General features: G+C 42.7%; 2 long non-coding RNA genes across 2 annotated transcripts; one reads left to right on the forward strand and one right to left on the reverse strand.

Moving 5' to 3' along the window:
* Window positions 1–1526: 1526 nt before the first annotated feature.
* Window positions 1527–5762, reverse strand: LOC134486471 (uncharacterized). Its single transcript, XR_010065444.1, has 2 exons — window positions 3619–5762; window positions 1527–2820 (listed from the first exon to the last, which is right to left on the reverse strand). It is a non-coding gene; the product is annotated as an uncharacterized LOC134486471 (long non-coding RNA).
* Window positions 3981–5904, forward strand: LOC134486470 (uncharacterized). Its single transcript, XR_010065443.1, has 2 exons — window positions 3981–4662; window positions 5733–5904. It is a non-coding gene; the product is annotated as an uncharacterized LOC134486470 (long non-coding RNA).
* The last annotated feature ends 6156 nt before the right edge of the window (window positions 5905–12060 follow it).

A 12060-nucleotide genomic window follows, 5' to 3' on the forward strand; every position in this document is an offset into this window, starting at 1 on the left:
GTGTGTATTATTAGATACGAACTACAGTGACCTTGTGCTACATTTGCTCTCCAGACTGATGAGTTCTGTGTTACTAGTTGTACACAGTGACCTCCATCTTCTACTCCCAAGTCATCTGGTCACGTTTCTACCCTTTTTCTATGTGTTTGTTTGTCATTTTAATATTTTATATATAAGTGAGGTCCGGTCATATGTGTCTTTCTGTATCTAGTGTACATTAGTTAGCATGTCCTCTAGGTTCCTCCATGCTATGAAGGAGAGGCTTTCTTTTGTACGCACAAATAGCAATGCGTTGCCCACAGATAGCTACACTACAATCTCTTAACCCACTCACCTGCTAATGCACATTCATGCTGTTTGAACGTCTTGGGTATTGTGAACCGTACTACAGTGAACCCCATGGGCACAGATATTTTTATGTGCTGCTGACTTAATTTTCATTGGGATCACACCAAGCAGAGGTTTTGCTGGATGTATAGTAGTCCTACCGTTTACGTCTTTAGAGTCTTTCGTATTTTTTCCATAGTGTTGTATCAATCTCCATGGGCACCAAGAGTGGGCGTATGTTTCCTTTTCCCCCTGCCTTTGCCAGCCTTGCTTGTTCTTACCTTTTTGATGCTAGTGGCACCACACTAAGAGGTAGGAGAGGCCATCCTGTTGAGGTTTCTGTTTACATTTCTCTCGTGGTTCAAGACACTACTTCTTGATGAAGTATCCAGACAGTTCAGAGTCCAGGGGGTCTGAGAACCACTTATTATATAATATGGGTCTACCAAGGACTGAAGCCAACCTCCTTCTCTACCCTCACCTTCCTCATATGCCCTTGAAATGCCACTTTAGCCCTTTGGCCATAAGTCCTCTCTTGGTATCACTGAGGAATGTCTGTCCTTCTTTCCTGGCAACTTGCTTAGCATACTTTTAGAAAGCCTTCCTTGGCTTTGAAAGGCTGACCTGTTCATGCTCCCTCTGTGTTTCGAACATCCATTTGCTCATCATTGTATGATATAGCCTCACTTCTTCACTGAAGCCAGAGAATCCCGAGCCATCTAGGCCAGGTCTTTGGCTTTAGATTGTACGGGAGGGAGGGAGGATAGGTAAGAATTGAAATAATAACAGCCTATGTCTCCATCCACATTCTGCAGGGGAGGATAACAAAGCTTGCAAAAAAATAGTAGTAACGCACCCTTTGTGCTTCTGATTAATGGCAGAGCTGGGCTTCAACCTCTGGCCCTTCTGACTGCAAAGGTGTTGTTAACCACTGAGCACTTCAGACAATGGTCATTAAGCAGCTGATGAGGAACCAAAGACACAATTCTACAGCTGGGCATCTCCAGTCCCTTTAGTCCCCTTGTTCTTGCAGCACATGCATTCCTGTGAGCCAGGCCTGCTATCCTCAGTGACCCTGGTCTGAACCCCAGCATTATCATATGTTTGGGATCCATTCGCCACTTAAATTCTGCAGGCTTGCTTTCTACTCCCACAGAAACGTAGTCAGAAATGACCCTGCACCAAACACCCATCAGGAACCCGTGTGCAATCTGTCTTTATTACTATGAAGAAAGGTTGTCCTGAGAAGCACAGAGCAGAAGGTGGGGGGAGGAGAAATTAATTGAATGTCAAGTTTCAATTGTTGAGTCACTAATCTAATCGGTGACAACTTTAGCCTTTTCCGTGTACAGCTTAGCGTTCCAAAAATTAGAAATATCCTCTTTTCCAAAAAGCTATTGGAGAAGAGATAATTACCCCCAATACAATCTGGGCTTATTCTCAGAGTTGTGGGCTTTTTTTTTTTATTTCTTTCCTTTTAAACACGACAACATTTCCTACATGTGTTCAATGAAGCTGAAAATGCTATTTTGATAATGGGCCCACAGAACGTTTAACAGGCCGGGATGACAATGTGAGACTTTCTTAGGGAAACAGGAAGCAATGGAAAGCTATTATAAGAGTCATTAATGGGGACTTGGGAGTCTGCTGGAGACACTGGCATAATTCTCAGCTTTACTGTTTTCTTAATAAGGCCCTTTGGAGATCAGATTCAAAGTGTCATGTCACCAAAACCTGGGCCCTGGGTCCTGTCCCTGCACTCAACCAGAGCCTCCCAGTTGTCCAGATAGAAGCCTCTGTCCTCAACCCCACCCCTCAGTCAACCAGTGTTGCCTGGGTTCCTACCATGGGGCAGTTTCCCTCTGATGTACTGACAATGAGCTAAAAATAACCTTTGTCCCTATACTCCCCAGCCCAGAAGGAGACAGACAAAAAGGAGAGAGGTTTTGGAGATGGGCTCTGTGAACCAGTAGCACATGTTCTATGGGAGTAGAGAATAAGGAGCAGTCACGTTCATGGTCTTGAAAGATGAGTAGGGTTTTCCCAGTATGAGAAACTGAGCCTCCTGAAGCTGGCTTCACTCCCACTCTCCTCTCTGAACTGAGGCCAGAAATACGGAATCTACTCTGACCACGTAATCGCATGCTCCACCTTGGAAATGAGAGTGATGTCAAAGCCTTGGAAATTCACTGACTGAAAATAGTTCACTAAGGAGGAGGCAGAGCCATTCTATTCACCAGAGTGACCAGAGCAGATACCGGGCAGGAGAAAACAGGATCTGCAGACCAAGCAGGTAGCCTCTTAGAGCTGCCAGCAGAAGCCAGGACAGCTCTGAAACTTCCCCAGCTCCTGAAAGTCAGCTCTAAGGAAGTTGCTCCCAGCAAAGTGAGTCTCCGTTAGCCTTGGCTTCCTAAATCAAAGCCAGTTCTCTGCTAGACCAAGGTGCGCAAATGCGTCTTCGAAGACCTCGGTTCTCTTAGAGGATTCCAGGTCCTGAAACAATGAAAAGAAAACCAAAGCTGAGAGTCTATGAAAACTAAAGTGTGGTATTAACAACGTTCTAGGGGAAATGAAATATGTAGAATTCTGTGACCCTTGAGAAGGGAATGAGTAACTTCACTAAGCTGTGAGGCAAACTCAGAGAGGCAGTCATATGGGGCTAAACACAAGCTTCATACAAGGTCATCATGCTAAGTGGCCCCAGTTCAGAAAGCTGATAAGCGATCGTTTGTATGGTGAGCTGACATATTTAAGTACTCTCTCACACAAATACCTAATATTCCAAAGACAAAGATGCAAATAAGGTTGATGTTTGAGAAAGTTGGTGGTCCCAAAAAATAAAACTCCTAGTTAGCTTTAAGGCTGAGAAAAGAAACTCTAACTATGAAGTCCATGAGTGTCCGTTGCACTGATAAGATTAAACATATTCTAAAGGAGGAAAGAGGAGGCAGTCCAAACCCAGCCAGCAAACCCTCCGACGTGTACAGTCACATGGAGAATGGGACTCGCTTATCCCTTTAATTGAGGTCCCAGTCATGAAAGCCTCCTCCACCCAAGTTCAGCAAAAGCACATGGTTGACTTCTCCTTGTGGTTGTTTTGTTTTGGTATGTCAGTTCATTTTGTTTGGTGAAAAAAATAAAAATAAAAACATGAAGTGGCTGGTTCTGACGTCGAGACCTGTGTGGTTCAAAACAAGGATCGCATGGTAGGGAACAGGAGGCCGTGAGTCAGAGAGATTATGGACATGCAACAAGATGATGTGGAAAAAACATGGAACTGGGGGCACCTACCCCAATCTTGTGGGCTGCGGTCCTCGACATTTGAGTTACACAAGGCAAGCATGAAAAAAATATGTCAATACATTAGTGCAAAAAGCTCCTCATTGTAATATTTAGTGTCATTTGAAAAAATATCTCCTGAATTTTACATGTCAATTTTCAAATAGTCTTTTAGCTTTGTGCATGTCACTAACACGCACCCCACCTCCCCCCCCAATATCTCTGTTATTCGTGGAAAATTCTGTCTGTGTCATCTTGTCCTCATTTCCATAGTGATGGGGTGTCTACAACAGCATTTGATAGGAGCTGCACCGGAAGTCCATGAAATTGAAAACAAATACTGATAAAGAGTTCACACGTGGAGATGGGGAGAACAACAGACCTGGCATCACCTGAGAAGGGAGAAAGGCTCTGACATCACAGTATGTGGTGGTGACATCACATCTCCTGAGCTCCGTGGATATGGGAATTCTACTTATCCCATCTTTTCCCTCTCTATCCCCAGAATCTAGAGAAGCGGTTGGCAAAGCACACAGACACTGTCTAGAGCTCTGTGAATGGAGTCACACAGTGCACAGCCATGAAGACTTCATCATAAGGCAAAGTAGAGTCTCCAAGGCACAGAATTCCAAGGCCAGACTAAGAATTCAACTGAATTTGACTACAGGGCTCCTTGATTTTCAGAAGACACTGCTCTTCCTCCTTAGAGAGCTGGGCTTCCTGTTTCCTTGGTCCCGATTTGCTGCCTGCAGTGATAGAATCCTCAGCCCACTGCAACGCTTAAAGCAGAGGTTTCCCACAGCGAGAAGAGATATTGCATTTGGAGTTAGACAAAGGCGTAGGACCTGGGAGTCTGCTCGTTTAACCTGTGCCTGTGAAGAACCCCTCTTGGAAGCGCCACTTTAGTGATCAATTCAGATCTCTACAGATGCCCTCACATTGTGTGTTCTTTGACATGCAAAGAGAAGTTAAAATTGCCTCAGAAATTATGATCCCCTGGACACCTTTAACTACTGACTTGCAGGTGAAGTCCTGTGAAACTCACACTTGCTGGCAGTAAGTCAGGACACCTGTGCACTCTGCCTCCATCCCATTTCCCCAAGCCTTGTGCTCAGGAGCAGTTGGCCAACACAAGATGGACTCTATGGGCTTCTTTTACTGACGCTGCCGTCATTATTGGCAGTGGTGGTGGTGGTGGTTTGGTAGCTTGTTTCTTGTGCTTCTTTTGTTTGGTTTGGTTTGGGTTTATTATTGTTGTTCAGAGGGAGTGTGTGTGTGTGTGTGTGTGTGTGTGTGTGTATGTATCTTCTAATGAAGTCAAAACACTCTTCTCCCAAAGGATACATCCCAAACACAGTTTCCCTCCCTCCACTTCTCTCAGCTCTGCCTCCTACCTCCCCTTGCCCCCAGATCCACTCCCCCTCCATTTCCCTTCAGAAAGGGCCAGGTCTACAAGAAACAACAACCAAACACGATTGTTTGTTCATTTTAAGGGAGAGGAAGAGGGAGAGGGGAAAGGAGAGGGAGAAGGAGAGGGAGAGGGAAAGGGGAAGGAAGAGGGAGAGGGGAAGGGAGATGGAGAAGGAGAGGGAGAGGGAGAGGGGGAGAGAGAGAGAGAAGAGAGAGAGAGAGAGAGAGAGAGAGAGAGAGAGAGATGGGTAGGGAAGGGAGAGGCTCTAAGAAGAATTGGGAAATGAGAAATAATGTAATAATTAAAATATATAGTATAGAATGTTCTTAATCAAATTATTTCTTTAAAAAAGAGATTAATGTGAATTGACTCTTTGTTGGACTTTGCCTGCACCCTTACTTTGCTTGGCTTTTCCCCACTTCCTTGCCCTTTTCAATTTTCCTTCACTGGTTTATTGCAAGTGATTTCATACTTAAAGGTCTGATTCTGGGCGGTCTAGCTTAAATGGTATTTCCTTTGTTGTTTACACCCTACCCTACCCAGACCTGATCATATAGAGAACTGGATACAAGCACCCAAAACACAAACGGCCAAGCAACACAATGTAAACTTTTATTAAAAGGAGTCTCTTTTCTACATCCAAAAACAAGATAGATTTTGAGTTTGTTGTCCTTGAAATAACTGGAAACCAGAGAGGTCTGTCATTCTCTTCCAGAAAGGTTGGAGTTACTTTTGGGGATCATGCAGGGCTGAAGCCATCTTGAAAAGCACCATAAGAAGATCCCCCTCTATCTGGACAACAAAAACCAGACTCATATTCGCATCCTCACTGACATTAGCCCCTCTATTTCCTCATGTCCTTTGTAGAATAAACGCATAAAGATGAAGTTACTCGCACAATTTCTCCTTTCCTTTTCTCTTTTTAAACATTTTCAAAGAAGAATTTAGATGAGAGAAGAACATGTATTTCTTCATAGGGAACTGCATGACTCTGTGACACATCTCCTTGTTGTGAAATCCAAGCAACTGTCATAAAACAGCTAGAAAAAAGGGAAGAAAGGGACAAGGTGCCCTGAAGAGGAAGCACTGGCTGTGTACTCACATTTCTATGGAAACAGGCTTAGGCAGCCTGGGACTTGGTTGACTGTGGTCAGAAGGACTTGAAGTCAGGTGCCTGGCAGCTGGTGAGAGCTGCTGGAGCAGCAGTTTGCAAGGGATAGCACAGAACCTTCCAAACCCTTTCTCTCCGTGTCAACAGCAGATAGAGCTTCACGAAGTTCCTTCCTTACACAGTCCGGCTAGAGCCATGGCAGTCGCCATCCGTGTGTGCGTGCAAATGGGACCTCCTTCATGTGCTCTCCTACTTCCCAAAGTCCTGCTCCAGAGAGGATAAGATAGGCATCAGAGTGCAAACGATACTGGAATAGGACCAGTGACTAAAAGAGAACAGTGTTTCGTGTGTACTAAAGGAACTAGGTTTGCTTGACTCCTTGATTCCTGTACTGACAGACATTGCTATTAGAACATCAGCCAATTAGTAGCTATAAGAGGAGGAAAGAGGAGGAGAGAGTTGAGGAAGAGGAGGAGGAGGAGGAAGAGGAGGAGGAGGAAGAGGAAGAGAGAGAGAAAGAGAGAGAGAGAGAGAGAGAGAGAGAGAGAGAGAGAGAAGGAAGAAGGAAGAGAGGCAGAGAAGAGGAGGAACTTTTAGAGCTTGTGAGCAAACAGTAAGTACCCTACTACTGATTAGGAAAAAAAAGACATACTTTATTAAAGTAAAAAATGGAAGAAAGCATTATATATAAGTAAATTACTGGAGTTCTGTTAAAAAAACAAAAACTTCATACCTAATGGTTACATAAGTATCAGAGTCATTTACCCTGAGAGGAAGTACTCTGACATCTTTATGGTTTATATTATTGATCTGCAAGTCCTAATATCTGCAATAAAATAAGGGGGAGAAGTGATTGATTAAAAAAAATTATTGATAGTGACCAAAAGGCACCCATGTTTTCAGAAATTTTTTGTATATTGTAAAAAACAAAGTGATTTATCAAAATAATTTATAAGATATTTAAGGAAAGCAGAGAACTGGTGTTTAATGTACATTTATGTGGAGTGCCTACTGTATGCTTCTGTGTCACAGTATATCATCTTAGTACAGTGCACTGTCAATGCAGGCATAAAATTCTATTTATGGAGACAATATAACCCAAGCATGGATGGATTTAGTGCCTTAGGTGAAGTCACTGAGCTCCTAAGGGTTGGAATGTCAAACCTGGGAATGACTCCCCTACAACGACATTATTTGTATACTAAAACCTGATTCTTCTGTGGATGTGCAACAATATGAACAACACCTGTATGTAAACAGTGCCTTTGGTGAGCATTTCTTACCTGTCACCTGTTGCACGATGACGGAATAATGGTGACCTCTCCAAAGGTCACTATGTATTCTTTTCTGGGTCTATGCACATTTCTTCAATAAGTAAAAATTTAAGCACTAGCAAATCCCCCACTTCCCATAAATAGGGTTAACCACAACATCCATGAGCAGAGAAGCATTTGGAACCAGGGCTATTTACTTCTCAAGTGAAGAAATCAAAATTAATAAGGAGGAAGACCTCAGCAAAGTGGCAGAAGGGGGGTTCTCATCCTCATGGGATCATCAATTTGAACAATTATCTAAGTGTGAAAATAGTTTCACAGGAGCTAAAAGGAAAGAGTTGAAAGGCTACCCCTGGGGGCACTAGAAAAATAAAGGTATTTCGAGAGGTCAGGAAGGGACAGTTTTACATTATTCTCCCTGAAGCCTGAGCAGAGTAGAGAAAAAAAGTGGGAGACAAACCTCCACACCTCATGCTGCTTCCTACCTAATACAGGTATCAAGCCTTTCTGTTGAAGACCACCAACAGCAAACTCGTTCACAGGCATGACTGACAACAGACCCGGCATCCTTAGGCTGGATGACTGGTGATGTGATTATTCTGCAGAAGCTTCTCCACAAGAACATAACGGAAGCTTACTTCTTCATACAGTGAAAAAGGGAGCATGGCCATAATATCAAAAAATATGGAAATATAAGGCTATCAAAGAGAGGCAAAAGCACCCATGCCTCAGCTGTAAAGATATGAATATTTATGATTATTCAAGAAAGAATTCTAAATAACGACCTAAAGACAAGAATATGGCAAAATTCAGAAAATTCTAAAATGAAAATTGTGGTGAGCAAATCATTTTCAATCTCAATATAATAGTTACATAAAGTCTTAAAAATAATCATACCTGTAATGATTTGGTAACAGGAATCCAATACCTAAAACATGGATATTCTCACATCAAAATATAAAGTATACAAAGACTTTTTACATAAGGTTGAGGTTAAGTTTTAAAGTAAATTGTTATAACTGTAGAATGTTTTAGGTAAGCTTCATGTCAACACAAGGGGGGGGGGACACTGTATTAAAGACAAAAGCAAATAACACTTTAAAATGTTCAGCAAGTGACAGAGGACTGCAGCAAGAATTCAACAAAGGAACGACAAAACAAAAACCTCCCAAAATAGAGGCAGGAATCCCTTAGCTGTCATTAATTGCTTCCATTGTAAAATTATTAAAGTCTCAAGGCAAAAGACGTACATTTAAAAAGAGACACGTGCCAACTTTGTGCCGTCTACAAAACGACTCGCTCTAGCCTTAAAGACACACGTGAGCGGGAAGTAACAGCCAGTCTGTAAACGACATTCCGTGCAAATGAGAATCAAAAGGAAGCAGGTTTGACTGTTTCTAAATCAGACAGAGACAAAAGCTGTCACCAGACAGGCAGGGTCACTGTACATGGTGATAAGTGGTTCTAATTCTTCAGAGAATAACTGTGCATCTGTGCAAGCAGCCAACAGCAGAGCAGGCAGACATTAAAAAATAAAGATACAGCCAAATGGGAAGATAGATAACTACATTGAAATTTTTAACAATGATTAGATCATCAAAAAAAAGTCTTGGAAAAAATAAAAATCTTGCATGACACTACTGCAGAAACAGAGCTCATGCAACATTCCAACTTGGAGCTGGAGAACACACACTCTGCATTCTTTCCAAGTGCATAGGAATATTCTCTAGGATAGATCACACACGTCCACGGAGCAAGCATTAGCAAATTCAAGAAGGTAAAGGACATTTAAATTATCTTTCCTAATTGCAAGATCTGAGACCAGAAATCAATAATAGGAAAAAGCTTGGAAAATTCATAAAACCGTAGAAGCTACACGACATTCTCCTGAAAAAGTCAAAGAAGAAACGAAGGAGAAATCAAACACGTCTTGAGACAAGCAAAAATGTCAATACAACGTACAAAATCTCTGAGATGCAGGAGGAAAATAAATTTCAGGAAAGTTTATAGTACTAATTTCTTACTTTAAGATAGAACAGTGATATTAGATAAGGCTGGGGAGACGACTTAGGGGCTAAAAGAGCTTCCTGAGCATGAATAAGGACCCAAATCCAAATTCCTAGGGTGCCTGAAAAAGGCCAGACATGGCCATATGCAGGTCTGCAACTCCAACTCTGTATGGGGTAGAGACAGGAGGACCACTAGGCTTGCCGGCTGCCAGCCTTCTCCAGGTCCATGAGAGGCTTAAAGAGAAAAGTGAGAGAGCAGAGCACGAGGTGACCTCCTCTGGGTTCCACGTGTGACAAGCACACATACGTGCACCACACACACACTTCATACTCAATACCTTCTCTCCTCGCTCCACAAACGATACTAGATAAACAATCCCCATCAAGTCACTAAAAGAAGAATAAAATAAATCAGAATAAACTAGGTGGGGGAGGGGAAGAGTAAAGAGTCAGAGCAGTAATAAAGGAAGCTCAGTTTAGAAAAGCAATGAGAGGAGGGGAGCGATAAAATTGAGAGCTAAACCTTCGAAACGATAAATAATACCAACTTGCCTTTAGCTAGACTAAGGCGGGGAGGGGATAAAAGTAGGACTGGGAAGGTGGCTCAGCAGTAAAGGCACAGATTGTGCAAGCCTCGCAGCCTGAGCTCAATCCTTAGAACTCACATAAAAAGCAGAACCATTGTCACATCTGCAATCCCAGCACTCCCATGCTGAGACAAGAGGCAGAGAGACGGGAAAATCTCTTGGAAGCTGGGATACACAGTACAGTAGCTGAGGCAAGAGAGACTGCTTCAGAAGTGAGGTGGAAGGACGGAGGTGACTCCTAAAAAGCTGTGCTCTGACGTCCGATGGCTCCTGTGCACGTGCGCGTGCACATACTAGATAAATAATTACTTTAAATTAAGTGTATTATATTGCATTGCTATATATTGCAATGATATATGTAACTTAAAGTATTTATTTATTATATATTTATTTTATGGTATGTTATTTTTGTATTATATTTTATACATTAAATATGAAATTTTATCACACATTATATATGAAAAAATATATTTTACATAAAAATATACAATTAATTCAATACATACTACAAAGTAATATATTGTACATATTACACATCATATATTATATATTACCTATATTCTATAGATATTACAATATAACATACTGTAGAGATATTGCAACATAATATATTTAATCCAAAGTTTTATACACATACACACACACACACACACACACATATATACATACACAAAGAGAGAGATTACAGCTAACGACACAGATATGAAGGATCATAAGAAACGTCTAGGAAGAAGAGCTAAATAGCATCCTGCCCTAAAGTGTTGTCTATCCTTCCTGACCTACAGTGACCCCAAACATTTATGGAATAGGTCTATGTGTAAATAGACGTGAGACTAATGTGTGCTCATGGAAGCCCAGAGAAGTAGATCTGGTTACTATCATCACTAGGAGAGGAGCCTCACACACACTGTGGCAGAGACAAGATTTGTACCAACAGCTTTCTGAAGCTAAGCCACCCCCAGATGGATTCCATTTGGGACCATGCTCCACTGCAAAAATAAGTGTGATGGAAAATGGGCTCAAAATGGCTCTCGGTCTCTTCCCATAACTTTTATGGCATGCAAATGTCTCAGACCTCTCTCCAGAGGCTCTGATTCACAAAGGCTGGGCAAACCCCAGGAATGTAAGGATCCTAGCTATGATTGTTATGTTCATTAGTGTGAGATGTCCAGGCATGGAGAGCTGTACTCCAGGGGCCAGGGCTTAGTCACGAAGACTCACTGGGCAAAGAGAGTGAAGCCCACACTGATTTTCTCTGGAAGTCATAGCCTCTAATTTAGGTTCCCCATCAGCATATACCCGGATCATAAGATCTGGAGACAACTCAAAGTAGCGTCACTATTGGATGGCTAGCCTGGAAGGATCGCATCTCAAGGATAAAGCACCTGAGTCCATGCCTACCTAAGAAAGTGACTCTTCCTAATCCACTGTGGGAGCCAGTGCGATAGACCCACAGCCTGCCAATCTAGAGAAGCTTGGAGAGAAAGAGGAAGAAAATAGTTGTCTCTGAGTTCATAGTGAGCTGCCGGCCTGTATCACATGCGCCTTGTTTATTTATAAGGCAAGTTCTTCTGATAAACAGCGGTGTCCGCTCTCTCCTGTGGAAGAATCCCTGATATGAACTGTCTGCTGGACATCCACACCCTTCCTGTAATCCACCTCCTGTGCAAAGCAGAGCTTTCTCCTGGTAACAGAGCCCATCTCACCACCTTCCTGCCAGGTTGGCATTAGAGTAGTGGAATCTTGTAAACTGGAACCTGTGCCAAGGAGATGCCACCAGGTCCTGCCTTTCACTGGGCCTGCCTGTTCCAGTAAAACTGGCTTGTATGCGGTTACTGCCTTTCCCCGGCATGTCCGGGGGCAGGAAGAAGATGTCCTCCTGCCAGACTGCCCGGCTTTATTCTCTTCCTTTCTCTAGGAGAGGTTCAACTGGGTGGACTGACATCTTGATTTCAGTGTTATCAGTAGTAGTCCACAAAGAGAGAGGTAGAGGAGAAGAGAATATACTGGTGCCCAGAGCTGTCTCAGAATGACTGAGCAGTAAGTCCACAGCAGTGAATAA

Source organism: Rattus norvegicus, chromosome 3 (assembly GCF_036323735.1).
Source record: "Rattus norvegicus strain BN/NHsdMcwi chromosome 3, GRCr8, whole genome shotgun sequence".
Classification (NCBI taxonomy): Eukaryota; Metazoa; Chordata; class Mammalia; order Rodentia; family Muridae; genus Rattus; species Rattus norvegicus.